The sequence below is a fragment of the Labeo rohita genome, chromosome 1, assembly GCF_022985175.1.
Source record: "Labeo rohita strain BAU-BD-2019 chromosome 1, IGBB_LRoh.1.0, whole genome shotgun sequence".
Classification (NCBI taxonomy): domain Eukaryota; kingdom Metazoa; phylum Chordata; class Actinopteri; order Cypriniformes; family Cyprinidae; genus Labeo; species Labeo rohita.
This window is the reverse complement of record NC_066869.1, coordinates 25,548,931-25,576,382: the sequence shown is the minus strand read 5'-3', so window position 1 is coordinate 25,576,382 and position 27,452 is coordinate 25,548,931. Positions and strand designations below refer to the sequence as shown.

Here is a 27,452-nt window from a genome sequence, read left to right as displayed (position 1 = left end):
AAAAGTGTACTATACTTTGTAATACTTGTGCTTCACTTTGTTTTTGCCATTTTTTTTTTATTAGTATATATTTTCTGTTTTTTTTTTTTAGAATTTGAAATAGAAGACATAAGTGAGATCGCTGATTGAAGTTCTTGAAAATCAAAAAAGTAGTGCTTGAAAAGCCTTGATTTTCGTTTTGCAGTATCTTTACGAACCCTGATTAAAAAAAGCTTGTTTTTGATGCTAGACCAGCCAATGCGCACGTGCAGTCATGAGCGCAAGTTTGCAAATGCTGCCTGTTTCTATAGGAACCGGAGCTTCTAACTGCAGCTGCAGTGACACGATGACTTTACTAATCAACGATTGGCTCTTTCATTTAGAAGGCGTGGCTTATATGCCATATCGGGCGTTGCATTTTCTCCCGTTCATAAGTAATAGGAGTGTACAGTCTTCCTATATAAAAAAGTATTTGTTATAAACAATAATTGTTAATGAAATTGTTAATTTCCACACAGCTGACAGCTTTAGATCCACCTGTTATATTTTTTTTCAAGTTGTGCACAAAATAGACACTGCTTGTCTATACTTCTACTTCACGTTTCCGTCATTTTCGATCTCTCTCATGCTGTAATAACTGGAGCCTGCTTTTAGCAGGTGTGCTGTCAAAGCCAGTGTTTTTTCCACTAAAACTTTGATGTGTGTCATCTCAGTTTATTATGTCAGCATAACAAAAGGTATTACTGCAGAACAATCAGGAAAAAAGGCATAACATGTAAATTTATATTATTTCTCACAAATTAATATTTTTGGTGGCAAAATGCGACCGTTTTAGTTGCTGCCTGCAGCCCTGAAACAGAACCCTTTGAAGCTCTTTACAGGGCACTCTAATCAGTATGCACAGGGGCCATGCATGGGACTGGAGGGGCTCGAGCCCCTGCTCCTTTAATCGTGCCCTAAGTGCTCCCGGAACGTGATTTCAACCGAGGAGGAACACCCCCCAAAACATGGCCCATCTGCCATGTGATTTTCTCCCCTGCGCCTTCAGAGGTCTGTGCACACCACTGACTGTGTGCATCACAAATGATCCTGAGTTAGCCTCTTTAAAGCATAAATTTGATGCTGTTTTAGAGTTTTGCATTAGCATAATCAGATACAGTGTATACCTATATACCATTTTGGAACATAGGCTACTTCACGGTACTGAAGTTTTAAGTGCTGCTATGTTTAGGAATACAGTAGTCAGCATTTGAAGTGGATCAAAAAAGTTCTTGGACGGTGTCCTAAGATAAGAACAGGTATTGTTTTGGTTTTAGGAAAACTTTGATTAAAGCTTTTGATCCACTTCAAATGTTGACTACTGTAGAGCATACAGTATGTATGGGATGTAAAAGGTGCTGTGTGGTGCAGTAGTGCTCCAAAAGTCACTTGCTGCTGAGTTTGATATTTACATTAACCTCCAGTGCCCTGTAGGGAGAGGGACTCCAGATCTAATACTGTTCAGCATGAGCAACATCCACCTCCTCTGGAGAGAGGTTAAACATCTGCTGAAATTACAGGAGAGTATAGAGCCAACCACTGTGATTATCACACACACACCTAACTCGCATTATTCAATTTTGGAAACATTCCTGATGGTCAAAGCGTGTCTGTAACTTGATTAATTCCAGGGCTTTTAAAACTTTATTTCTTTTTATGACTCTATTCATTTGGGCAGGACTCATTTACCCAGGATCATCCTCATAAAATTAAAAACTCCAGATGTCTGTGTTCCTCTTCTGCGTTCTCTTCTCTCTCTCTTCCCCTCATGGATTTCCAAATTACTCTCTGAAATTATCCATCGGTCCATTTTCCAAACAGTTTGACCTGTGTGAATCTTTGACATCAGTTTGTTAAAAATATGTAATTCAGTCATTTAATATTATATTTTTAAAGTGACGCTATTATGGATTATGAAAGGCTCATATTTTGATTTTGGGAGCCCCAACAACAGGGTGACATGCATGGTCAAAAAACACTTTCATTGTCTTATAATATGCATATATTTTTACCTTATTAACTTCCAAACGATTTGCTCAATGATTCATTTCCTCCTTTGCGTGTCGTTAATCTGCGGTGATTGGTCTGATGGCCCTGTCTGTTGTGATTGGTTTACTGGGTGCAGCGCATGTCAGAAACTGAACACCCATCACCATTATATTAAACACTCAAACAGCCATGGTATATTTGTTAGCCCAATGCAGAAATATACTGATGAAGCACTGCAGTTTGTACACCAATGTATTGCTCTATTCTTTATCAGAACTCCAAGTAATAACAACGACAAACAAAAACTATTCATTGACACATTTCTAGACATTTGCAAGTGAACAGATGTTGCTGTTAGCCAGTTAGCCAGAGACCTACAAGCTGCAAACACAACACACACATCTAAATACGTATTTTGCAGGCTACACAGTACATAAGAGCAACAGTTTTTAAGTAAAAAAAAAAAGTTTAAAAATTGGAACCAAAAAACTAAAGTTATAGAGGTTTATGTTTATGAAAATACTTTATGGACAATATTTTACATAAAATATATTGTATATGAAAACCTGCTAGAAAATAAAGCCATAAATCTAAACAAGTTGTGTTCCAAATTTGAGGTTGATATCTCAAAAAATTAGCTTTTAGGAAGATTTTGTTTGGACACAGTACCAAATTTCCCCCATGAGATGCCAGCAAAACTCAGCTGGTGCACACAGTGGTTGTATTTGTGATTTGCAGTAGAGTTTTTCTCTCTTAAATATTACAAGAACACACACGCACACACACAATTTTCTGAATGGCACTGTGATTAAAAATAGCATGGGTTTCAATAGGGACATTTTTGTCCAAAAGTGTAACAATTTTTTTGTACGTAGCAAAATAGTTTTACTAAAGGAAATGGAGGTGAAATAGTAAATTCCAATAAAAATACACACCTGTTCCAAATTGTATTCAGCTGGCAATAACAAGTGAAATGATCTCAAAAAACAGACTGAAAAGGACAAAAATGTTAAGGGTTAAAACTTGGCAGGATGTTTTCATTCACTTAGAGCTGTGCTACACACTGAAGGTAATTTCCAAAATCCATAATAGGAGCACTTTAAATTATTGTTACAATTTAGCTTTACCATCAGAGGAATAAATTATGTTTTAAAATGTATTAAAATAGAAATGTTATGATATTAAATTATCAGTATGGTTTTAGAATGTTTAAGAGTCTTGTTCTCTTTTTTGGAGTAATGAGACTTGATTGAATTAAGGTTTTAATAGACATATGTTAGTCATCTGGTTAGGTCTTTCTTGCTTCTAACACCGTGTCCTAGCTACACGTGACGCGACAAGATTCCAGCGACAAGCAGTTTGGCTGTCCACAAGCTATATGGTATTCAAATTCACATTATACACTTTTAACATTGAATAAAGCACATAATCAGTACCTGAGATTATAATTGTCATAATTTCTATGTTGTTGTTCCAGCCACGGCATGGCAGAAACAGAAACTGTTTCTAAAATATAAATTTCATGTGTCGCTGTCGTGGCTAGTTGGTTTAGCGTGTGTCACGGCGTCATGTGTAGTTAAAAACCACCACTTCTCTTAGTCTAAAAACTGACTATTGAAATCATTCTGTTTTATAGAAAGCACATGGTGGCTTTGTCAGATGCATGTGTATAACAATTACACACACCCTAAGTGGTCTTGACCAAATTGCGATTTATTTCAATATTCTCTTAGAAATTCTAATTAGCCACTAAGTGTGGACATGAGCTGCACAGCATTTCCAAATGCATTTAAACATGCTTTGCTCAGCTTCTCTTCATTAGCGTCTCTCTGTTTTGAAGATTTTTCAGTTTCTTGAGAGCGCCTTGCTGTTCCAACTAGTTTGGCTTCAAGCTGTACAGCATCTGGGATCTGAATGCTAGTCAGCTCTCCTGTCATTATAATGCACTTTACAGCGTTCTGCCCCTTCTAATTGCTGAAAGTGTTCTTTGGCCAAAAAAGGATGCCTTATGAAGCACTCTTTATTTTTCGTACATCAGATTCAACTTGTGTAGCATATTTAGCTTGTTAGCTAAAATGATCAATATGAAAACCTCATATTGTAAGAAAAATATGTTAGTAGAGAGCTTTTAATGTCTTTGAAGCATGTAATTTTCTGGAAGAATATTAACAGCAAAGCTACAATTATGGTGTGGAAAGCACTATAACATTACAAGCACCAAAACACTTGATAACCAACACATGATAACGTTATAAGCGCACACTTCAGTTATGTCACCTGTTACTTTTGGATCATCAGCTAGAAAACAATAATTTTGAAAGTGATTCCAATGATATAGTTAATTGTTACAGTTGTGGTGTCTACTTTGCCATTCTTATAGAATTAGAACAATGTTGAAACTTTATAGTTATAGTTACAGTCCAGAGTGTAAACAGCTCTTAAAGGGATAGTTCACCCAAAAATGAAAATTCAGTCATTAATAACTCACCCTCATGTCATTCTAAACCTGTGAGACCTACGTTTATCTTTGGAACACAAATGAAAATATTTTTGATGAAATCTGAGGACTTTCTGGCCCTGCTTAGACAGCAACGCAACCACGTTCATGGCCCGGAAAGGTAGTAAGGACATCAATAAAATGGTCCATGTGACATCAGTGGTTTAACTGTAATTTTAAGAAGCTACAAGAATATCTTTTGTGTGCAAAGAAAACAAAAAACGACTTTATTCAACATTTTCTTCTCTTTCATGCTAGTCCTTGATGCATGTTCAAGAGAATACCACAACACATGACGGTGAGTGATTAATTACATCATTTTTATGTTTCGGTGCACTATCCCTTTAAGACTAAGTATTACCAATTTCTAATCAGGCACTGAGTAGACTAGCCATAAGACGTTGTCTCAGTCCGTGAAATCGCTTTGGGGTCTAAACATCTGAGCTGTAAATGCCATGTAGCTAATCACTCCGGAGCTGCAGGAAATTATGAGTCTTGGCTTTCTCTATTGTGTGGTCCATGAATCTTTGCTTATAGTGTTTAGGGTTGTAAACATTCTTAAGGTCAGTCTTTCTACTGTTTGGCTGACAGGTGGATGATGTATTGGTGGTTCAAAATAAGCTACCTCACAGGCACTTGGCGAGGTAAGAATCTGTTTATTAACCTTACGAATTTGCTTCACTCGACTGAGCTGGGTTGTATCAGCGCTTCAGGATATGACCTTACAGGCATCTAGACAGGTGCATTTGTCAGAGAGGCTGTGATCCTCACCTACAATGACATCCCTGTTGGCGAGCGTGTTACAAAGATGAACAAAAAATAGGCCAGTAGATCTAGTCAAGGATCTTAAGAGTAGGAGAATAGTTTACAGGTGAATGAGGGTCTTTTATTGATTTTTACTTTTTCTAACAGCAAAGAATAGGTAGCAGTTTAAAAATAATAAGTAATTTAAAATATTAAAAAATAGTAAAATGTATCACATTTGTTAATATGCCTTATATACTGATGCATTGTTATGCATGTGGGTAATACCTTGAACATTGAATTAGTTATGACAAGAAATGCATGTCACTTTTGCTTTGTCTAGCAGAGGCTGTGCGAAAGCATACTGGAAAACTCAAAATTGTTCATTTTGGACTGAAACGACAAGAATGTCACTTCTAATCGGTAATTGCATTTTTAATCCATGTGCTACAGGATAAACACTAGTGCTGAATCTTAATAAATGAAGCTGATGGAGGGACTCATCCATATGAGAGCTGCACAAACATGAAAATTAAAGACAATTTGTTACCCAAGCAGAAAATCAGCAGAGCATCTTCATCACTGTTTCTCTAAAGTTGTACAACCATCTTAAAATGAGATGATATCTATACATGTAAGGTGTTTATTTAAAAAAAAAAAAGGCTAATTTGAGCCTTTTTATATGTTCTATGATATTAGTTCTATACACACACACTTACATATATTAAATCTGATGATATTGTTTCTTTCAAATGCTGTTTGAAATGAAAGAAATAAAAATGAAAAGATAAAGATTTTGAAGAAAAACTGTGTTTAAACGGCATTGAACCCCACTGACTTTTATTGTGTGGACAAAAAACCCACTGAGACAATCTTCAAAACAATCTTTTGTGTTCAACAGAAAAAAAAGAAAGAAAGAAAGAAAGAAAAAAACTCATGGATGACATGAGGCTGAGTAAATAATGACAGAATTTCCATCTCTTTAAAGGGATAGTGCATCCAAAAATGAAAATTCTGTCAATAATAACTCACGCTTATGTTGTTCCAAACCAAGAACTTTGTTCTATCTTTGGAACACAAATTAAGATGCTTTTTAATGAAATCCAAGAGCTTTCCAAATTTCTTGTCTTCCGTGTCAGTCTTTGATATGTGTTCACAAGAGTACCATGAAAAAAAGAAGCTGGATTTCTGACGTAGAGCATTTGTTTCTCTTAATTCATCATCTGTGTATCATAGTTCGAATGTGTAAGGCTGGGCAAAAAATTGCAAGTCATCCTCTCTGTCGAAATCTTCAGACATGTTTATGAAAACTGTTTTATGTACAGCAAGCATGTACAGGTTCTACCTCAGAACGCTGTCGTCTTTGTATTCTTGTAGCTTCATAACATGAACCACTGGTGTCACATGGACAGTGATGTCCTTACTACCTTTCTGGGCCGTGAATGTTGTCTATGCTGGGACAGAAAGCTTGGATTTCATCAAAAATATCTTGTGTTCCCAAGATGAACAACGGTCTTATGAGCTAAGTAATTAATTACAGAATTTTCATTTTTGGGTGAACTATCCCTTTAAGTCGTATTGAAAACAGTGCATACTGTGTATGTACAAAGATCTTTGAGTCTAGTGATTAGCGTTATCGTAAGTGAAATTTGTTATATTTTGCACAAATTAGGACAATCAATTATTGGCGCCGATATCAAGCATTTTTATGGATATTGGTATCGTCATTTTCACAACCAATTTGCTGATAAAAAAATGTAATGTAGCATTAAAAGATAGTTTTATTTATTTATTTATTTATTCCTTTGTCAGAGTCCTTGTTATTCTTAATTTTGACATTTAATTTTAATTTCTACTCCAGAAATAAAAATAAAATATTGGATATCGGTCTACTTAAAGGAAAAGTTCACTTCCAGAACAAAAATGTACAGATAATTTACCCCTCCCCCCCCCTTGTCATCCAAGATGTTAGTGTCTTTCTTTCTTCAGTCGTAAAGAAATTATGTTTCTTGAGGAAAATATTCCAGATTTTTTCTCCATATAGTGGAGTCGAATTTTAACTTCCAAGATGCAGTTTCAATGCAGCTTCAAAGGGCTATAAACAATCCCAGCCAAGGAAGAAAGGTCTTATCTAGTGAAACGATCTGTTATTTTCCAAAAAAAAAATATAATTTATATACTTTTTAACCTCAAACGTTCGTCTTGTCTGTTCTCTGTATAGCACAGTTAGGGTATTCAAAATTAATTGCTTAAGAAGTACTGACCCAGTGTTTACAAAGTGAACATGCAAAGAAGGTCAAATGCCCTTTACAAAAAAAGGTAAAACAGCGATGTAGAATGATTTTGAATTTGAAGGAGAAAATGAGATGGGAGTTTTTCGACCTACACTAACTGATTCAGTCAGATATAAATAGGCCCAAAGAATGCATGAAAAAGCTGTTCTCCTATCTGTCAGTAATCACTACTGACAAGTAGAACTTGGCAGATGTTTTTGGCTTTTGTCCACATCAGTTTTAACAGTAAAGTGTAATTAGAATGGCTTTTTAAAGTTTGTTTGATGCCTTAAATCACAGTAAGGCAGACGTGCAGCAGCCTGAAAGAGAGATGAGCTTGTCTTTTGTTGACCCTTGTGTTTACTTTCTAAAAGTCCTCAGGGACCCCAACATGATTAACTGAAAATGACTGTATATGCAATAGATTGCTGATATCTTATTTTCTCATAATGCAGTAAGCCAAGCACTATCACTGTCAGCTGCATTGCTAACTTTACGATGGATATGTTTCAACGTGACAAATGTGACCTCATGCAGTACATTTTAATGCTGTAAATCTACACATTCTCTGAGAAGAGGAGCCATAAATATAAGAGCCATCGGTCTCCGAGTCCCAGACACTTAGGTTGAGGAGTGGGTCAAAGCTGCCTGTTGAGACAGCAGTAAATCTGTCAGATCCGCTCCTTGTGTCTCTGGGACTGAAAAGCACGAAATAGAACAATCAAGACAGAACAATGTTCAACCTGTAATATAACCATTTGAACCCCAATTGCCTCCGATTGAAAGCCTACAGTTCTGTCATTTAGGAGTATAATCTTTTAGTCTACACTCGACTGCGTTTCTTACCTTCGTTTTTCATAAAATATAGCTGAGAAATCATTTCATCCTAAATTGGGCGGCAGGCAAACATAACCACATGATTATTGGCATCACTCTCCAAACCATGTAATCCATTCAGAATGATGATGGTGGTGCTGAGAAAATTTGTCAGTACAGAGGGTTCAAATCAGCGTCGTATTTATCCTAATATAAGCAGTGTGAATCCATGAATCTTTTTGATGAAAATATTAACATTCAGCCCCTAAACTGCTTTCAGCACCTGCCTTTTACCCGCAGGGACCAAAGCCTGTGTATCTGCGCTAATTCAGGTTCAGCCTGTTATATCTACAGGTGGCTTGCTTCCCCCCCAGGAGCCAGAGACTTTGTCTGCTGCAATGCTTTGCTGTTTTAGCCTTTGGAACTCAATAGGTTTTCTAATGAGAGCACCATCTGTTCAAAACAGCCCTCATCTGTTCTCAAGCTAATGTATATCTTATTGGAAACCCATGCTTCTAAAAATACCTGGCAGAATGGCTTAGTCCTTCTACCTAACCTGGCGCAGGCTCCCCCACATTGTAATTAGACCAGGCCTGCATATCCATCAAGCAGCTGATGAGAACATATTTGATATGACAGAGAACAGTAAGCCCATCTAAAGGCAATTTAACTGGGGGAGAAAAGAAATATTGGAAAAAATTTGAAGGGAACGAAAAAACATGATTTATCATCCTTCCAAGCTGAAAAGTGTATAAGATCTGCATGATTGCACAACGGAGTCCCACTGATTGAGAAAGAGAAAGCAATTACAGTTTGATTTGATGACAAATTAACTGTAGTGTAAAATGCACACTTTTTTCATGAGGTATATGTGTCACATGCATGGTAGGTTTTGTGTAATTAACACAGCTGTAATATGTCATGCCAGAGTGTAGGTCAGTGATGTGAAGCTCATTTTTTCCCCTTGTCAGTATATTCTAGTGTTGTCACGATGCCAAAATTTTGACTTTGATACGATACCTGACTAAAATATCGTGATACTACTACTGAACCGACACTACAAAAAAAGCATAGAACAGGAAAAGTAATTGAATAATAGATGATCCGAATGGAGATCATAGTTATTTTATCTATTAAAACAAAGCATTTCATCCCCCCTTTAAAAAATAAAAAATAAAACAAAATAATACACTGACCAAAATTATAAACGCAACACTTTTGTTTTTGCCCCTATTTTTCATGAGCTAAACTCAAAGATCTAAGACTTTTTCTATGTACACAAAAGGCCTATTTCTCTCAAATATTGTTCACAAATCTGTCTAAATCTGTGTTAGTGAGCACTTCTCCTTTGCCAAGATAATCCATCCACCTCACAGGTGTGCCTTAGGCTGGCCACAATAAAAGGCCACTCCAAAATGTGCAGTTTTATCACACAGCACAATGCCACAGATGTCGCAAGTATTGAGGGAGCATACAATTGGCATGCTGACTGCAGGAATGTCCATGGATTGATCCCGGGTTTTCACTGTACAGGGCAGATGGCAGACAGCGTGTATGGCGTCGTGTGGGTGAGCGGTATGCTGATGTCAACATTGTGGATCGAGTGGCCCATGGTGGTGGTGGGGTTATAGTATGGGCAGGCGTATGTTATGGACAACGAACACAGGTGCATTTTATTGATGGCATGTTGAATGCACAGAGATACCGTGATGAGATCCTGAAGCCCATTGTTGTGCCATTCATCCACGACCATCACCTCATGTTGCAGTATGATAATGCACGGCCCCATGTTGCAAGGATCTGTACAAAATTCCTGAAAGCTGAAAACATCCCAGTTCTTGCATCACCAGACATGTCACCCATTAAGCATGTTTGGGATGCTCTGGATCAGTAAAACTGCACATTTTAGAGTGGCTTTTATTGTGGCCAGCCTAGGGCACACCTGTGCAATAACCATGCTGTCTAATCAGCATCTTGATAAGCCACACCTGTGAGGTGGTTGGATTATTTCGGCAAAGGAGAAGTGCTCACTAACACAGATTTAGACAGATTTGTGAACAATATTTGAGAGAAATAGGCCTTTTGTGTACATATAAAAAGTCTTAGATCTTTGTCTGTATGTGTGTGAAAATATTCAGATATAACCCCATTTTTATTAGTAACTGCAATTTAATTACACTTTTTTTTCTCAGTAACTGTAACAGATTACGGTTACATTTATTTTGTAATTAAAAATGGTTATTCCGTTAACTAGTTATTCCCCAACACTGTCTGTAATGTACCTTAAATGTATTTTTAAAAGATTTTTATTTAAGGTGCAAGGAAAATTACTGTGTAGATGATGATTGTTCCCCGACATTGAAACCAACCTAAATGCAGAGAGTGCAACATAACACATTTTTAGCTAGATTTTCCCCCTCTTTTCTTTATGGTGGACACTCTGACAATCTATGACATAAAGACAGCTTCTCCACTCTTCAGCACTACCATTATATAAAAATGCTAAAACAGGAAAGCTGTGAAAATCCTGCCAGCTGAATGGCTTAATTGACTGTTTCTTCTTTGTGCGTTCTTAATTTAAGATAGAAAAATAATTGGCGAGTTTCAGACATATTTTAATAAGTCAGCATCACTGGATTATTTATAGACTCACAAGAACCAGAGACTGAGAAAATGAAATAAGCATTATTTATTTATTTCTCTAATTTCCATTACCTCTATCTAGAGGATTTGCCCACTATTCCATTGAGAAGGTGCCATACCAGGGGTATTGTTTACCCCAAATAGTCGATGTAATTGGCTCTCTGAAGTCAGAAAATTGCTTTAATAATGCCCTGCAGCTCGCCAGCAAAGAAGATATTAAAAGTAAACATCCTCATCAAAGGAAAGAGGCCGCCACCTGAGGTGCCTCAATACATTAGACTCTGTTAAAGAGCTACGGTCTGCGGTGCCGCCACTGTTGGCTCTACCCATACTGCGAGTTAATAACCGTTTCGACGCTGTACGACTAGTAATAAATGTTCGGTCTATGCCCTCAATTAACATATATGAACCAGTCTTGAAAAGTGTTTATTGAATGCCGGCTAGGATGATGAAACCTGCACATTCCCAGTTGTCTCTTAGACCACCATGGAGTGCACTTGTATGCTTTATTTAAGTGTAGATGGTAGGTTAACTGAAATCAATACGGCCAGGTGTTATTTAGCAGAGAGAGCCATGGAAACACATTGTGATTGAATGGATGAACAATGAAACCTTCCTGGACGCTCCTTTGGTTTTCAGCTGTACTTGGAAATAGCATCGTGTTATGGTCTCCTATACGGGCTTATTACTGTCGACAGATTTCGAAGTGGAGGTTAGGCCAGGTCTTGCCAGAGAAAAGGTCACCTGTCCACAATATTCCCTTTTCTCTACCCAGTCTCCTGTCAGCACATAGATATCATTACCCGTTATGACTGGTTGGGTTTCTAAGCAGTCTCACTTGGTTCTCAGCATGCAGTATTAATCATGCCCATGGGGCTGTATGATCTTCAGCACAACCTTTAAAAGACCTCGATTTTCTGGCGGACTCCAGCCCCAGAGTGTATGAGAGCGTGGTTTAGAGTTTATCAGTGGCCACATGTTTCTGTTATACGGTATTTGGGTCCACAATTAGCCTTTGTTAATGAGATGGAAATGAATTCAGAGAGGCACTTTGGGTCAGGTGGAATGTATCATGATTATGATAATCTGACAAGCCCCTTAATTGAGGTTTGGGTCAGTTGGGCTATTTATTGAAAGTTAAACTATGTTTAGGGGTATAATACACATGTGGAGTACTACATGTACTGATTAAAGCATTGAAAGCCTATATACGTGCTTTTGTATTGTGTGTATTATTGGGTTCTATGTGCGACTGCTGTCATGTATCATTGATAAGTGGCCTTACGCTCCATGAAGTTGTCAAGCCTGATGCATAATTCTTTGTAATGGTTTACATAACAGGTTCATAGAGGACATTTCAGACGGGCTTAATTAGATACTGTATGTACAATACAGTGAACTAAATGCCAAGCCTCAAGCTAATTGCAAAATATGTTCAGCTGGGAAAACACACGGTTATATGAGGACAAGAAGTTGATGCTCAAGGATAAATAAATGTTAAGAAGATATTAAGAGTGTTGTAACAATAGGTGAGCTGTAAATCCATAAGACATTAAGTTAAACTCAACCCATGTATTGGCATGTTTGTTCTGGATGTTTCTGCATGGTGATCGCACCTATTTGATTTTGTTAATTTAACATAATCTGTTTTTTTTTTTTTATGTTACACAAAAATATCTCACACACAATATCAGAATTCACTTTAGTTCAGAAATCAAAAACATGCTTGCTCATATCATAGAAGTGGTGTATTTGTATGTGGCTGTATGGATTGAATTTTTAATGTATTTTTAAATAATAATCTAATAATAATTATGTTAAACTATATATATGTATGTATATGTATATATGTATATATGTGTGTGTATATATATATATATATATGTGTGTGTGTGTGTATATATATATATATATATATATATTAAATTAGACTTAAATTATAATTTTAATTTACTTTATGCCCCCTCCCAAAAAAGACAAGGTGTATTTTAGGGCCGTATGAAATCTGTTTTATTTTTCACAAATTCCTTTTATTTTTTCCATTTTAATTTTACTGAATTCCATTTCTTTCCAGTTTAATGGAAAGAATACTCAGTTTTAATGGTCAAATTAAAAAATGACTCAAAAAGCATGTCTAATTAATTGAAATCATGAAACTTGCACAATTTAACAGCAATGTATTAATACTTTAACAAAAATTATATTTTGTTAAGGTCCTATGAAATATGTTTTCCCCCCTCAAATTCAATTTTATTTTAATACCAAATTCTGTTTTCCATTAATTTTCTGGATTCCATTTTAATAGTTTCATAAAAAACAATTAATAATAAGCATCTCTAATTAATAATTTTAATAGTAAATAAATGTATATTTATATATAAAATATTCTTTCTTTTTTCCAGAAATACTGTGTTGCGTGTTTACATTTTTATTCAATTCTGGTAATTTTTTCTGGTAAATATTCTTAAAAAATAATGTTTTAATTATAATTTTATTTTTAGTAGTAGTAGTACTATAATTACATTTAAATGATATAGTTTCTGTCACAGTTTCTTCAAGTTAAACCAAACTTTTATTCTGACGGGATGCTGTGGAGACCTGTTTCTGTTTGTATATGAAATGACATCTTTTTTTCTCAATAGAAACTGTAAAATGCTCATTACATGACTTTCAGAGCAGTTCCAGAGATTGATGGACACACAAAACATGCAGGATTCATATTTAAATAGTATTTTTGCAGCTTAATATTCATAGACACTAGCCCATATCACCTTTAAATGTAAGTAAACTGACCTACTTTTGTTTCATCCAAAATGTAGCAAATTCTGTGACATTCCACGTACTACTGTAAGTTCCATTTTTTAGTATTGGATTCCGCGATTACATCACTTTAACCGCATCGCGGAAATCATAGGGCTTTAGGTGTATTTGTATATCTTTGTGTGTATGACTTACATTTTCATGGATTTTTTACATAAATCCATTAGCATCACATAATTTCCCGATATACCTTCCTAATCAAAAGACTGCTTTTACTGTTTGTCTTAGTCATAAAATTATTATGTCTTATATTTTAAAGTCAGCTGTCATTTCTTTTTTTATTTTCCAGGATACTCTGGGCTCCGTGACCATCCTGCCCTCAACCCAATCAAATATGACTTTGAAAGATGGATGAATCAGAATGATGCCTGTCACTCAGTCAAGTCCAGCTTTAGATGTTGCGATTGTCAAAACAGTTTTGAACCGAGGGTCCACTGCGGGAGATGAAAGCGGCGGATAAACCCATACAGTACTTGCTGTTTGAATCGATGCCGCAGCCGTCTGCATGTGCATAGATAAGAGAAAGGACAGCATGTGGATCCTCCAGAGCCCGCTGGAAAAGAACTCCCAGGTTGGTCTCCAATCGAAAATACATCTCCTAACTGAGTTTTACAGCACACCCAATCAATGCTCTTAAACTTCAAAGTAGGCCTGCCGACGTCTCGCAGCACATAATCAGATATCGACAGGTTAGTTTTTCAGGGTGATGGGCCTAGATTCGAAACACTGAGTGCAAACCGCTTCACGCTTCTCACTTACGGGCCAGGTGCTGAAATAATGGCAAATCCATGAAATGATATATAAGACATGCTTCAAAAACCAATTTGAATCATTTTGCTTTTATTACTGTGGAGAAAAAATGGCCAAGTTAAAAGAGAGGAGGCTTAAACTGCGACAAGGTCAAAGAACAACGAGTAATTTATCTCGCTTCAGTGATATGCTGACGTTTTATTATATGATAATGAACAGAGAATAAATATTCAGGTGACTGAAAAATGATGACATAAAGCTACAGAACGAGAGGATGCACATGGAGGTGGATATAGAAGCTTATGCATATTCAGAGTTATATTCTGCTGCAGTGTTTTGCATTCTCATGCTTGATCTTGTCTAATCATTTCAAGGGTAAAGAGTATTAATTAGCAGATGCAGGTCCCGCTTTATTTACAACCGTAGCGTTTTTCAACGCCCTTGAAACCTTATTTACTTTTAAAGACAAAGTTTGTGCATTGCTTTAACATTTTGCATCTAGGTCATGTGAAGTGCGTTTGTTCAGGAATGCAATGAATTTCAACATCACTAAAAGTGTTATGAATTACGGACAAATTTACTGCATACAATCCCATTCTCTGTGTGTTAGCACTGGTATGAAATATCCTGAAGGGGGAGAAAAAAAAAACCTCCCGTGATGAGATTTATATATTAACTTGTTATCAATGTGTCAAACATCGCTGATTTAACTTCCTCCCTCTGTTATGACAAGGGCTTAGATTCACAATGCTGCATTTGGGATAGTCTGCTTTGATGACAGACACATTAAATTGAGTAATGACAGTGGCAGCTGCCTTGATTATGAGGTACTAAAAGAAATGGGATGTAGACATTTCCAAGCTGGGTGTGGCATTCGGGAGGAGGGAACTGCATTACTTCATACATCGATATTGAGCAATGCAGGCTCTATAAAGACGAGCAGTTTTTGGATCATTAACATAAAAACACACTTGAGTTTTACATGGTTTGTTAGAGTGCAGAAAGTGTTATTAAACTGTTTACAGTATTGTAATGGTGCTTATTGCTGCTTGGTGACAAAACTGCGTGAAATAAATGGCTGTTGGCAAGGTCTTTTGAAAGAACCTTTAGTTTTTATTTATTTTTCTTATTAACAAGGTTGTTTTCAGATGGGTACTGGTAACTAAATGGTTTGAATCCAGTTTTAAGCCAAGGCATTATTGTTAAACACAAGTGATGCATTCTTAATGATAATATCAGTTACAGTAATGCTGGCATCTAATTTGGTTGCCAGGGGACATTTTTTTTTGTTGACTGTCAAATAAATGCAAAGCTAATGGTAACATCGCCATTTCACCTTTTTGATATGTCACCCTTAAAGCGTAAGGCATTGGGGTGGAAAAATGGTCCATACAACTAATGCACTTATTAAATGCGTTATTTAAAGGGATAGTTCACTCAAAAATGAAAAATTTGTCATCATTTACTCACTCTTGTGTTGTTCCAAAGCTCTATGACTTAGGGCCAGATTTACTAAACGGGGCAAATTAGCGTGAGAGCACAATTACAAAAATTTCTGCGGGTGATTTACAGACAACGTGCAAATTAAAGAACACAGATGCAACATCTCATTTACATATCGCTAACGCAATGTACCAAGCTCAGAGCAAATTAGTGTAGTCGCAAATAAAGAAATAAAGAAGCCACAGTATGTTGAAAAGAATCAGAGGTCAATAAATGAAGGCTTGTAAGAAGTTTTGATAGACCTGGCATTGCGTGATACTTAGTTGAGGGTTCCAAGTTGTCTGTATTTCCTGAAGCAAATTAAAAATAACATGGGTTGGCAAACGATATGTTCGGATAATGTGTTCTTTTGGCATTCCAAATAAATTAATACGTGTGGAAAAAATAATCTCCCTGCTAGCATGTTCTGTCTGTTCTCTGCGGTGCCGCCTCCTAGCACCACCAATTGCAGCCATTTCAAGCGCAAAATAGTTTGACATGCATTTCTTGGGTGTTAAATATTGGCGCAAATACCAGCAATTTGACAAGCGCAAACGTTTGTAAATTGCATTGCGTGATTAATTTTGATACTCTCCCATAAATTTTGTGCCTGAAAAGTAAACTCTTACAAATGCATTTTCAGTAAGATCAGATGCAAAAATAACTGTGTCCACACTTTTTCAAGGCTGTTTCTTCACTGCGCATCTCTAGTAATACCTGACAGTGCTATTTTAACATCTTCTTTTTTTGTTTTTTTAGTCTGGAAGCCTGTTTCCGACACTTTTTTTAGTCTGGAAGCCTGTTGCCGCCATTGTGAGTTGTGAGAATCTCGTAATTCTGACTTAAGAGTTTCTTGGAATTGTGTGATACTAACTGTAATTTTTTTTTTTCTCAAAATTGCGTTATAAATCTGCGAGTTATAAAGTCAGTATTCCGTAATGTAAACGCGCAATTGTGAGATTTAAACTTGCAATTCTAAGAAAGTCAGAAGTTACAAGATACAAACTCAAAGTTCAGACTTTTTCTGCAGTTCTGACCTTATAACACAATTGCGACGTAAGTCAGAATTGTGAGCTATAAGTTCGCAATTCTGAAAACATATCAGTTTTTTTCCCCCCTCGCAACTGGACTTTATAACTCGCAATTGCGAGTTTATATCTCACAATTCTGAGAAATAAGTCATAATTGTGAGATCTAAACTCGCAATTTTTAGTTTTTTTTCTCAGAATTGCGTTATAACTCGCATTTGCAAGTCATTATTGCAGGATATAAACTTGCAACTGAGGGAAAAAACTCAAAACTGCAAGATTTAAACTCGCAATTCTGAGGAAGTCAAACTTACAAGATATAAACTCGAAATTCAGACTTTTTTGTCAGAATTGAGTTTATGTCTCGCAATTGTGACTTTTTGTAGAACTGCGAGTTTATATCTCACAATTCTGACCTTATAACACACAGTTGTGAGTTAAGTCAGAATTGTGAGCCTTAACTTGCAATTGCGAGTTTATGCCTCACAATTCTGAGAAAAAAGTCAGAATTGCGAGGGGAAAAAAAGTCAGAATTGTAAAAAATTGAGAAAAATTCACTATTACCTTATTACCTATTTTTTTTTATACAGTGGCAGAAACAAGCTTCTATAATACAGTGAAAGTCAGTAATTACTAACATTTATCAAAATATATTTTGTGCTTTGCAGAGAAAGTTGCAAAAAAAAGTTGTGAGAAACAGACCGAAATGAAAGTGTTTAATCTTAACTTCTATTAAACTCTGTGGATCATTCAGACTGCTTTAGTTAAACAGATCTGCTGATTCTTTGAAAAGAGCTAAATCAGCTGAATAATTTGTTTACAAATCGTACATGCATCTCATGAGCTCCAATAAACACAGTGAAGTGAGCAAAAATGGATGTCAACTGAAGTTTTCAGTTCAAATGGCAGGTTCAGACTTCAGAAGACCTGAAAATAAAAAAAATGTCTTATGAATGTCTCCATATAAGAAAGTCAAATTCGGAATGGCATGAAGGAGAGTAAATGATGATTTTAATTTTTGGGTGAACTATCCCTTTAACATTTTTACTCATTAGTATGTGTGTCAGAATGAAAGATAATATGTGCAGTCATTATTGCTGTTAATCTGATCAAGGCTGTGCCATGTGGGATTTTTGCCGAGTTGTCGCTGCAGACGTTTCCTCCCCCTGGTAAAGCAATGGTCCAGGTGAAGTGCTTGGCCTTGTTCATTACTCTTCATTAGTCTGGACTTCATCCCCCAGTGGGGCTCTGTGACGTGATCAGGGGAGCCGCTGCTTTTTATTCGTTCCTGCTCTCTGCGTGATAATGAGCCCATCACAGATTTTGTGTTCAGGGGTCACAGACGTCAGTTCCCTCTGCAGAAAGACTGAATCGCTTTCATACTTTTCTGCCTGATTCTCCATCTTCTTGCTCCACTAAACTCTCTCTCAGTTAAGCCAATAAGAACAGAGGACTTTAAAGAGCTGTGAATATAAATCTATATCTTTTCCCCCTGTAGTCCTGTGAGTAGGTGTCGGTATGTAAAAACCGTTGTGTGTATTCTATTTGCAAGAGCCAAATGAAAAGAATCCAAATCTATATCTTCCCACTTCCTGATAACTCTGATATTCTTTTGAATACGGCCACTTTTTCAAAGATTCAGAATGATTAAAGACTTTCTAAAACAAGCTTTATAAGCTACTTTTATTTTTTACTTTTATTATTATTTTCATTTTTGGGTGAACTATCCCTTGAACTGTCTTCAAGCTTTATTATTCACTATATTGGCTCACTGGCTGCTATTCCGAATGTAATTATTTTTCAGATGAGCTTTCAGATTGACTGTGAACACTTTTAGAACTGTATTTGACAGTCCTTGAGTTAAAAGTCACCCAAAAATTCTGTGACTTTCTTTCTTCTGTGCATGACATGCAGAAGAATGTTCATGCTGTAGCCTTTCAGTCACAGCATATTGTGTCAAGGTTTAAAAGGACAAAAACACACAATAAGCATCTTTTGTGTTTCAAGGAAGTGTTGACATTCGAGGTTGGTTACTTTAGATGTATAAATAAAGATACAATACTTAAACAAAAGCCACCAAACAGCCAAATAACTTGCGAAAGTATTCATACCCCTGAATTTTTTTTCATGTTTTATGTTGCAACCTTATGTTAAACTGCATTAAATACCTTTTTTTTCACATTAGGCTACACTCCATACACCATAACGACAAAGCAAAAATGACTGATTTGTGATAATTTGCAAATTTATTCAAATGAAAAAACTGAAATAAGTACGCTACCAGTCAAAAGTTTTTGAACAGTAAGATTTTTAATGTTTTTTTAAAGAATTATCTTCTGCTCTGCATTTATTTGATCCAAAATACAGCAAAAGCAGTAATATTGTGAAATATTTCTACTATTTAAAATAGCTGCTTTCTATTTGAATATATTTTAAAATATAGTTTATTCCTGTGACCAAAGCTAAAATTTCAGCGTCATTACTCCAGTCTTCAGTGTCACATGATCTTTCAGAAATCATTCTAATATGCCGATTTGCTGTTCAAGAAACATTAATTATTAATATTAGTATTATTATCATCATCGTCATCATCATCATCATCATCATCATCATCATCAATATTTAAAACGGTTGACTACAATTTTTCAGGATTCTGTGATGAATAGCAAGATCCAAAAATCAGCATTTATCTGAAAAAAAAAGCTTTTGTAACATTATACACTGTACCATTCAAAAGCTTTTTTACCACTCAAAAGCTCATTCAAATGAAATTATAGAAATTAATACTTTTATTTAGCAAAGATGCTTTAAATTGGTCAAAAGTGATGACATTTGAAGACATTTATAATGTTAATTTATAATTTCCATTTCAGATAAATGCTGTTCTTCTGAACTTTCTATTCATCAAAGAAACCTGAGAAAATCTACTCAGCTGTTTTCAACGTAATATAAATAAATAAATTAATAATAATAATAATAATAATAAATGTTTTTTTGAGCAGCAAATCCGAATGTTGTAATCATTTCTGAAGGATCATGTAACTGGAGTAGTGATGTTAAAAATTCAGCATTGAAATCACAGGAATAAATTACATTTTAAAATGTTGTGGCGGGAGGAGCAAAACGACAGACACAGTGGGCGTGACGTCAGGCCTCAGAGAGGCTTTTATTAAACAATATAAACAAAAGTGTCCAAAAGGTGGAATAAAAAGTGTCCAAAATAAATAGGTGATCTGGTGTCCTCGACGTGCAGGGGTTCCGTGAAGGAGGGGCAGTGTTCAGAAGGGAAGGGTCCAGGTAAGGGGCGGAGTCCAGCGGCCGCACTCGCTCCCCGCCGAGGTCCGCGGCACGAGGGGTAGCGGCTTCCTTCAGCGGCTTCATCCACCTTTCATCACGGCACTTCCTGAGGCGGGTAAATCGGCCCACCATCCTAGCCTGCAGCCGTCTGGGTGCGGCTTCACATCCGGACCGCGGGTCCGGCAGCTCGTCCATCATTTCGGCGGCGCTCGTCCCTCTATGCTCCCTTCCTGGACCCACGAGGACACCAGCGTGCATGCACGGGGAAGAGACCAGTCAGCGGCGGTGATGAGGCTTCATTCACATCAGGTGTGCCTCATCACACGCCGCCAGACCTGGCTGTTTCAGCGCACCTCCTCTCTCGCACACCCACTCCCGTCGGGAGCCTGGTGAAGGGCGGCGATTACGGACGGAGTGGTGATAATAATTAGGAGGGCAGCCGACTCGTCACAGTGTATTCAAATAGAAAACAGTTATTTTAAATAGTAAAAATATTTAAAAATTGTAATGTTTTTGCTCTACTTTGGATCAAATAAATACAGGCTTGGTGAGCAGAAGAGACTTTTTTAAAAAAACATTAAAAATTGTACTGTTCAAAAACTTTTGCCTGGCATTGTACATTGAATAAGTATTCATACCCTTAATGCGGTACTTAGCTGAAGTAATTTTTGATATGATGTGAATGTTTGCACATCAGCGTTTGGCAATTAGCTATCTGCCATTCTTCTCCTCACCTCTTCACCTCTCAAGCTCTGTCAGCTTGGATGGGGCTTGCAGACATTTTCAGGTTTCTTCAGAAATTTTTGATTGGGATCAAAGCCCAGGCTCCGGCTGGGCCACTCAAGGACATTCACAGAGTTGTCTATAAGCCACTGTTGCTGTATGCTTAGGGTCATTGTCCTTTTGGAATGTGAACCTGGACTAGGTTTTCATTAAGGCTATCTCTATATTTTGTTGTGTTGAGCTTTCCTTCTAGTCTGACAAGTCCCTGCTGCTAAAAAAACAGGCTGCTACCACCACACTTTACTTTACTCCAAACATGATGTTTGAAATTGAGGCTCTTCAGACCAGAGAATCTTGTTTCTCACAATCTGAGAGTCCTTTAGTAGCTTTGCAAACTCCAAGTGGGTTTTCATATGTCTTCATTGAGGACAGGATTGAGTTTGGCCACACCGCCGTTGTTCCAAACTTCTTCAAGCTTCTGTGAACCTTCAATATAGCAGAATTTTTACTGAACACCTCCCCAGTTCTGTGCCTTGATGCAGTCCTGTCTCTGAGCTGTACAGGCAGTTCTTTTGACCTTGGTTTTGGAGTTGGTTTTTGCTCTGATATGCATTGTCAGCTGTTAGACCTTTTTATTGAGAGGTGTGTGCCTTTCCAAATCATACTCTTTCAAATGATTTTGCCACAGGTTAACTTCACTCAAAGCGTAGTAACATCTTCAAGTGATATTAATTCTCCTGAGCAAAATTTAAAGATAAGAGTATGAATACTTGTGGAATGGAATCATTTCAATTTTATTATTTCTAAGAAATCTGCAAAGTTGTTACAAACCTGTTTGATACTTGTCATTATGGTGTATGAATACTGATGTGGAAAAAAAAATATAATTTAAAGCAGTTTAATATGAGACTGCAACATAACATGAAAAATGAAGGGGTATGAATACTTTCGCAAGGAGCTGTATATAAAATTCCATTCTACCCATAATTTCGTTATGCGAAGGTGACATCACCCCATTGTTCCTGCTTCGGGACTCTTTCTCTCCATTTTATCGTCCTTTTTCTCTCGCCCCCTCTCCCAGAGTCAGTGTAATAGAGCATTTGATTTGAGAGTCTTGGAAAGACTGTGCTGTCATTGATAAGATCGGCCACCTGCCGCAACCGCAGTGATGAACGGACCCAGACTTTCATTACCGAAGACCAACACATTTATAAATCTTTCATATGACCAGCGTAGCCACGCCAAGCTGTCTTCTCTGAATGTGCTCGGTGCACATCACTCTTTGATTAAGACCAGCCAGGTCTAACATGGATATAAGTTAATGTAATATTTATGGGAATTATTCATTTGATCACAAAGCAAATGGACCTTAAAGAGACACATTGTCATTGAAACATGCTGTTGTCCCTCAAGTATAAATGTCAGTAAGTGTAGAGCTAAAGCAGAGCTGTGGTGAGGCCTCATCCAAAATCTGTCACCTGAAATATACTTTTTTTTTTTTTTTTTAATGGTGGATGTAATGGGTTTGAAATGGCATGTTTTCAACTATAGGGCAAACATAATAATGTTTCTTAAATGCTCACTCAGAGCTATTGAGAAAGACTGAATTGCGCAAATTATGAAATTATTGTTAATGGAGGAGTAGTACAGTTATTTATGATTGCATCCAATAATTTCCATACCCCATGATTCCATCTTTCAAGCTATGCTTTTTTGCTCATGCTTTTCAGAACCTTTACAGTTATAATTTCCCTCCTTCTGCAGGAGAAACACTCTGTAATGACAACTTTCATAACCTCTCTTGGTCTCGCTTCGCATGCCGGTCTGTGATATCGGCTCAGAATAAGTGACAGTGCGATACTATCTGCTTTTTACCCAGCTCTGGATTTTGACAAGTGCAATTAAAGCTCCTTTGGCTGTCGTCTGGTAGGACAATGCCTTAATGTGCAACATCTCTGCGTTTCTCGCTTCCCTCCACCATTCATTGTGTCTGACTTTCTTTCCTTCACCGTCTCAATTTCACTTTAGCTCAAATACATATTTCAGCTCAGAAAACTGATGTTCTGTTGTCAAATGTGTCTCTGGCTTTTTGCCCCTTTTTTTCTTTCAGTGATGTGTGATTGTGTCTCTCGCCATCAGTGAGGTCTGTTGACATTTCATTTTTAGCTTTACAGGTCTTACTAATATTCTCTGTGATGACAGAAATTCAGATCCTGGCAAAAACACAGAAAAGCTTTTATTTATTTTTAGGGCTAAAAATGAAAATGTATTCATTTATTGTATTCAGTTATTGCTTGTGTTGTGCTTTTTTATTTTAAAAATGTGCATATTTTTCATGCTAGATGCACAAAATATACAGAAATTAGAATTTACTCCACAAACTCATCTACAGATTATTAAATGCATGTGAAAACCATTGTGTGTATTATATTTGCAAGAGCCAGATGAACAGAATCAAAAATATAGCTGCAAGCAGCAATTAAGGGGCCAAGCACTAGGCAGGCAAGGCAGCAAGCAATTGAAACAATGAGTAATTGATGACATTTTAAGATGATTTTAGTCCAAATGGGTTTAAATACATAAAAGCAACCACTAGCAATATGTTTTAATTGGTCTTCTCTTTTGACCAATAGGTGGAACTATTATTAAATTGATGTGGTGTGTTTAGTTTGAGGTCACAATGACACAAAGTTTGGTGTCAATATGTCAAAGCTTTGCAAAGGTAAAGACTCAGTCTTTTTGACATTATGGCTCAAATTTGTTGTGATGCTATACAAAAGTAGTTTTGTCTATCAACACGAAATCCATAACTTTGTGTCAGCCCATTCTGAAGATGATCTGACGGTCATGGAGGAGTTTGAAAAAGTAGGTTTTGAACATTAATCAAAACGGTGTATAGGAGGTTCGACCACTTTTGGCATAATTGGTATCCATGTTTTCGGCATGACCCAAGGAATATATTGATTACATTTCATTGATTTCATTACAATAGGCCAATTGAATCAAATGTTATTAGCATTTTTTTAAACATTTCTTTATAACTTTTGGCCATAATTTGCCACTGCCCCCAACCTTTTTGAGTACTGTCAGGGCATGGTGCCGAAGTTACATTCTGAGTTTCGTATTGATACACCAAAGCATTAATAAAATATAGCGTTTTGCCATAAAATTTAAAATGACCGACAGCCAAAATGGCAGACATGAGAAAGTTGGGTATGGTTCTACTCGGCATGCGCCGGCGAATCTAAAGAGACCAGTTGTTGTGTTTTTTGGCCAAACCATTCAGAAGTTATAAGCAAAAATCTCCTGATATAAAACTTTCAGGTCAAAGTTGTTAAATTTGGTGTCAATAAACTAGTTTTATGACTCATTTTTGCATGCTATTTGGTGAATTCGTTCTTGCAATTTTAGGTTTGAAAATTTGAGTTCCATAACAGCATGATCTGAAGATAATCTGAGACAATTTTGGTGAAAATCAGACAAACTGTCTAGAACAAGTTTGAAAAAGTAGGTTTTTCAAACTAATACAAATAGCCTGAACTAAAATCAAAGAATTTTCAAACCTGTTCCAACTTGAATTTGTTGTTAGAGACTCCAATGAATGATTAAAGACTTTTTTTAAACAAATTTAATAAACTAGTTTTATGACTCATTTTTGGGGTGGCAATTTTAGTTTGAAAGTTTGAGTTGTCAGAGTCTGTCGGCAAGGATAACAAAAATGTAAAAAATGCCATTGTTATTTGCTCACCACAAAATCATTGCAAACCTGTATGAATTTGTTGCTGTATGAAATTGATTGGCCGTGACCATGTTACCCTTTAGATAAATTCATTGTACTCTGTTCTGTGTATAAATTTGTACAAAGCTATAGTGACAAGAGACCAGTGTTCAATGGACATGAAATTCATTATCATTCATGCTCAGATTGCTAATTTTCTAAATCATTTGAATGATGAGAGTGATTATGTGTAAATGGGGTTCTCTTCAGAGCTGGTAAAGAATGTGACAAGCCATTGCAAGTCAGAGCACATTTAACAACAAATCAATATGGCCTGGTGAGTTGCTCACCCCCCCAAAAAAAAACTGTGGAATCCACTGAGTAATGATTTAATATGTTCAAGATGTTGTTCAGTACAGTTCTTTGTTCAGGCTTGGCCCTGGGGGTTTTGTAAATGTAGAGTAAATAAATTTATTAAGAGCTTTTTTCAGATCAATAGCAGTAATTCAAATTCAGATGGGAGTCTTTGTGGTGGTCTTCAAGTTATCTGTGAGGTTTCCTATGGTGAGGCTGTGTTTAGTGAATCCGTGCATGTTTGGAACTCTTCTTAGTCTTTGTAGTATATACAATACTATGTCCCTAGTGTGCAGTAATGTTTATGTGCTTATGCACATGTATTTCTATGTGCTTGCATTCTTTTATGCTGCCATGATGCATCACCATGCAGTCGTGGTTGTGACAGGAAAGAAGAAAGACATGAAGAAAAATAGGATGAGTTAGATAAAGAGTTGTCAGAAAGCATCCTTCACCTGCTGAATTTGAGAGATACCATTTCTGTGAGATGTAACAAATGGATATGAACACTAAATGAAAGCGTGTGTGTGTGTGGGGGGGGGATTAGGGGGGGATATGTAATGGTACAATATGACTACAATTAATTTTCTCTCAAAACACTAAATGGCAGTAAACCCTATTTTGTTGATATGGGCTGTGCATTTCCTGATGACCTGATGCATCAGGTGCATTATTTATTTAAAGCAGAAGGAAATGCTTATTAGAGGTTATGTCATACACGATTTATTATTTAATCAAAAAAATGCAGATATTACAATTTACAGTTTACAGTTGATGTCAAAAATGTACATACACCTTGCAGAATCTGTAAAATGTTAATTATTTTACCAAAATAATAGGGTATAAAAATTAAAATGACCTTTTTCAAAAGTTTACATACACTTGATTCTTAATACTGTGTTGTTACCACAGCGGTTCTTCAGAAAAATCTTTTAGGTTTTTGGTTTTTTTTTTTTAGCATTTATGTGTTTGAATCCTTTCCAACAATGACAATGATTTTTAGAAACTTCTTTTAACAGTGAGGAAAATTGAGAGACTCATATGCAACTATTACAGTTACAGAGGTTCAAATGCTCACTGATGCTCCAGAAGCAAAAATGCTGCATTAAGAGCCGGGGGTGTAAACTTTTGAACAGAATGAATATTTTGCCTAAATATCATATATATATATATATATATATATATATATATATATATATATATATTTTTTTTTTTTTTTTTTTTTTTTTTTTTTTTTCCTATTTTTTCTATATATTATATATCTATATATTATATTTCTATATCTATATCCTATTTTTTCTATATAGTACTGCCCTTGAGAAGTTACAGAAGATACTTACATGTTTCCCAGAAGACAAAATAAGGTAAATATACCCTGATCTTCAATACCCTGTAACATTTCTTATTATTATCAATGTTGAGAACATTTGTGCTGCTTAATATTTTTCTGGATCCTTTAATAGAAAGTCACAAAGGCCAGAATTCATATGTAATTAGATTATGTAATTCCTTAACTGTCACTTTTGAACTGTTTAATGCTGAAATAATAACTTTTGAATATACAATAACAATTCTAAGCATGAAATTTTGGAAGACATTTTCATATTACAGATGTATTTCTGGAAACTGCGTAACTGTACATCAGCTTCTATACTGCTATCGACTGAATTAACTAGGTTCCATGTTTTCAGAGAGTTGAGGACCTCTGTGTCAAAGAAAACTAAAGCTCTTGTAATGCAGAGCTATTCAACGTGTGCTTTTTCTAGCGAGAAGCTGTGCCCTCAAAAGGGGAAATGAAAAAGATCAATGTTGGAGAGTTTAATGAGGATATAAGATGTCTCTGGAGGCAGTTTTTCTCCCTATGAATTTTAAGACCGTTTCAGGCCCAGTCCAATGTCAGGCAGATTTGCATTTGATTTATAGTCACTGTCACTAAGATTTTGACAGATGAGTAAAACCAAAATATTCCCATCTTTTGCTCTATTCACCCGGGAACATAAACACAACCATAAATTTTTAGCTTGTCCTTGCTTTTATTAATACGTTTCAGAGGATAAACCACAGGACAGTGTTACATTTGAAAGAAGCATTATTGCACAGCTGATGATGAATCTTCCCTTATGGCGCACATTGAGACAGGAATAAATTACATGCTTCAAGATTAAACAGGAATGGAAAAAAAACCCAAAACCAAATTGCTCTTTATGTTAAATTACCTGTACTACAAGCTGAGAGACTGAACTTAGTTGTGAACCATGTGAACCTTTCTTTTACCTTTTATTTTTTTATGGTCCTGTGGA

The 27,452-nt window shown here is 36.3% G+C and overlaps 1 long non-coding RNA gene across 1 annotated transcript in view; it reads left to right on the top strand.

Moving 5' to 3' along the window:
* The window catches only part of LOC127169442 (uncharacterized), a 98,840-nt gene that overhangs the window by 33,569 nt on the left and 37,819 nt on the right, over nt 1-27,452 (top strand). Inside the window, exon 2 of the long non-coding RNA XR_007828246.1 lies at nt 14,090-14,371. This is a non-coding gene — a long non-coding RNA (uncharacterized LOC127169442). The remainder of the gene's footprint in view (nt 1-14,089; nt 14,372-27,452) is intronic.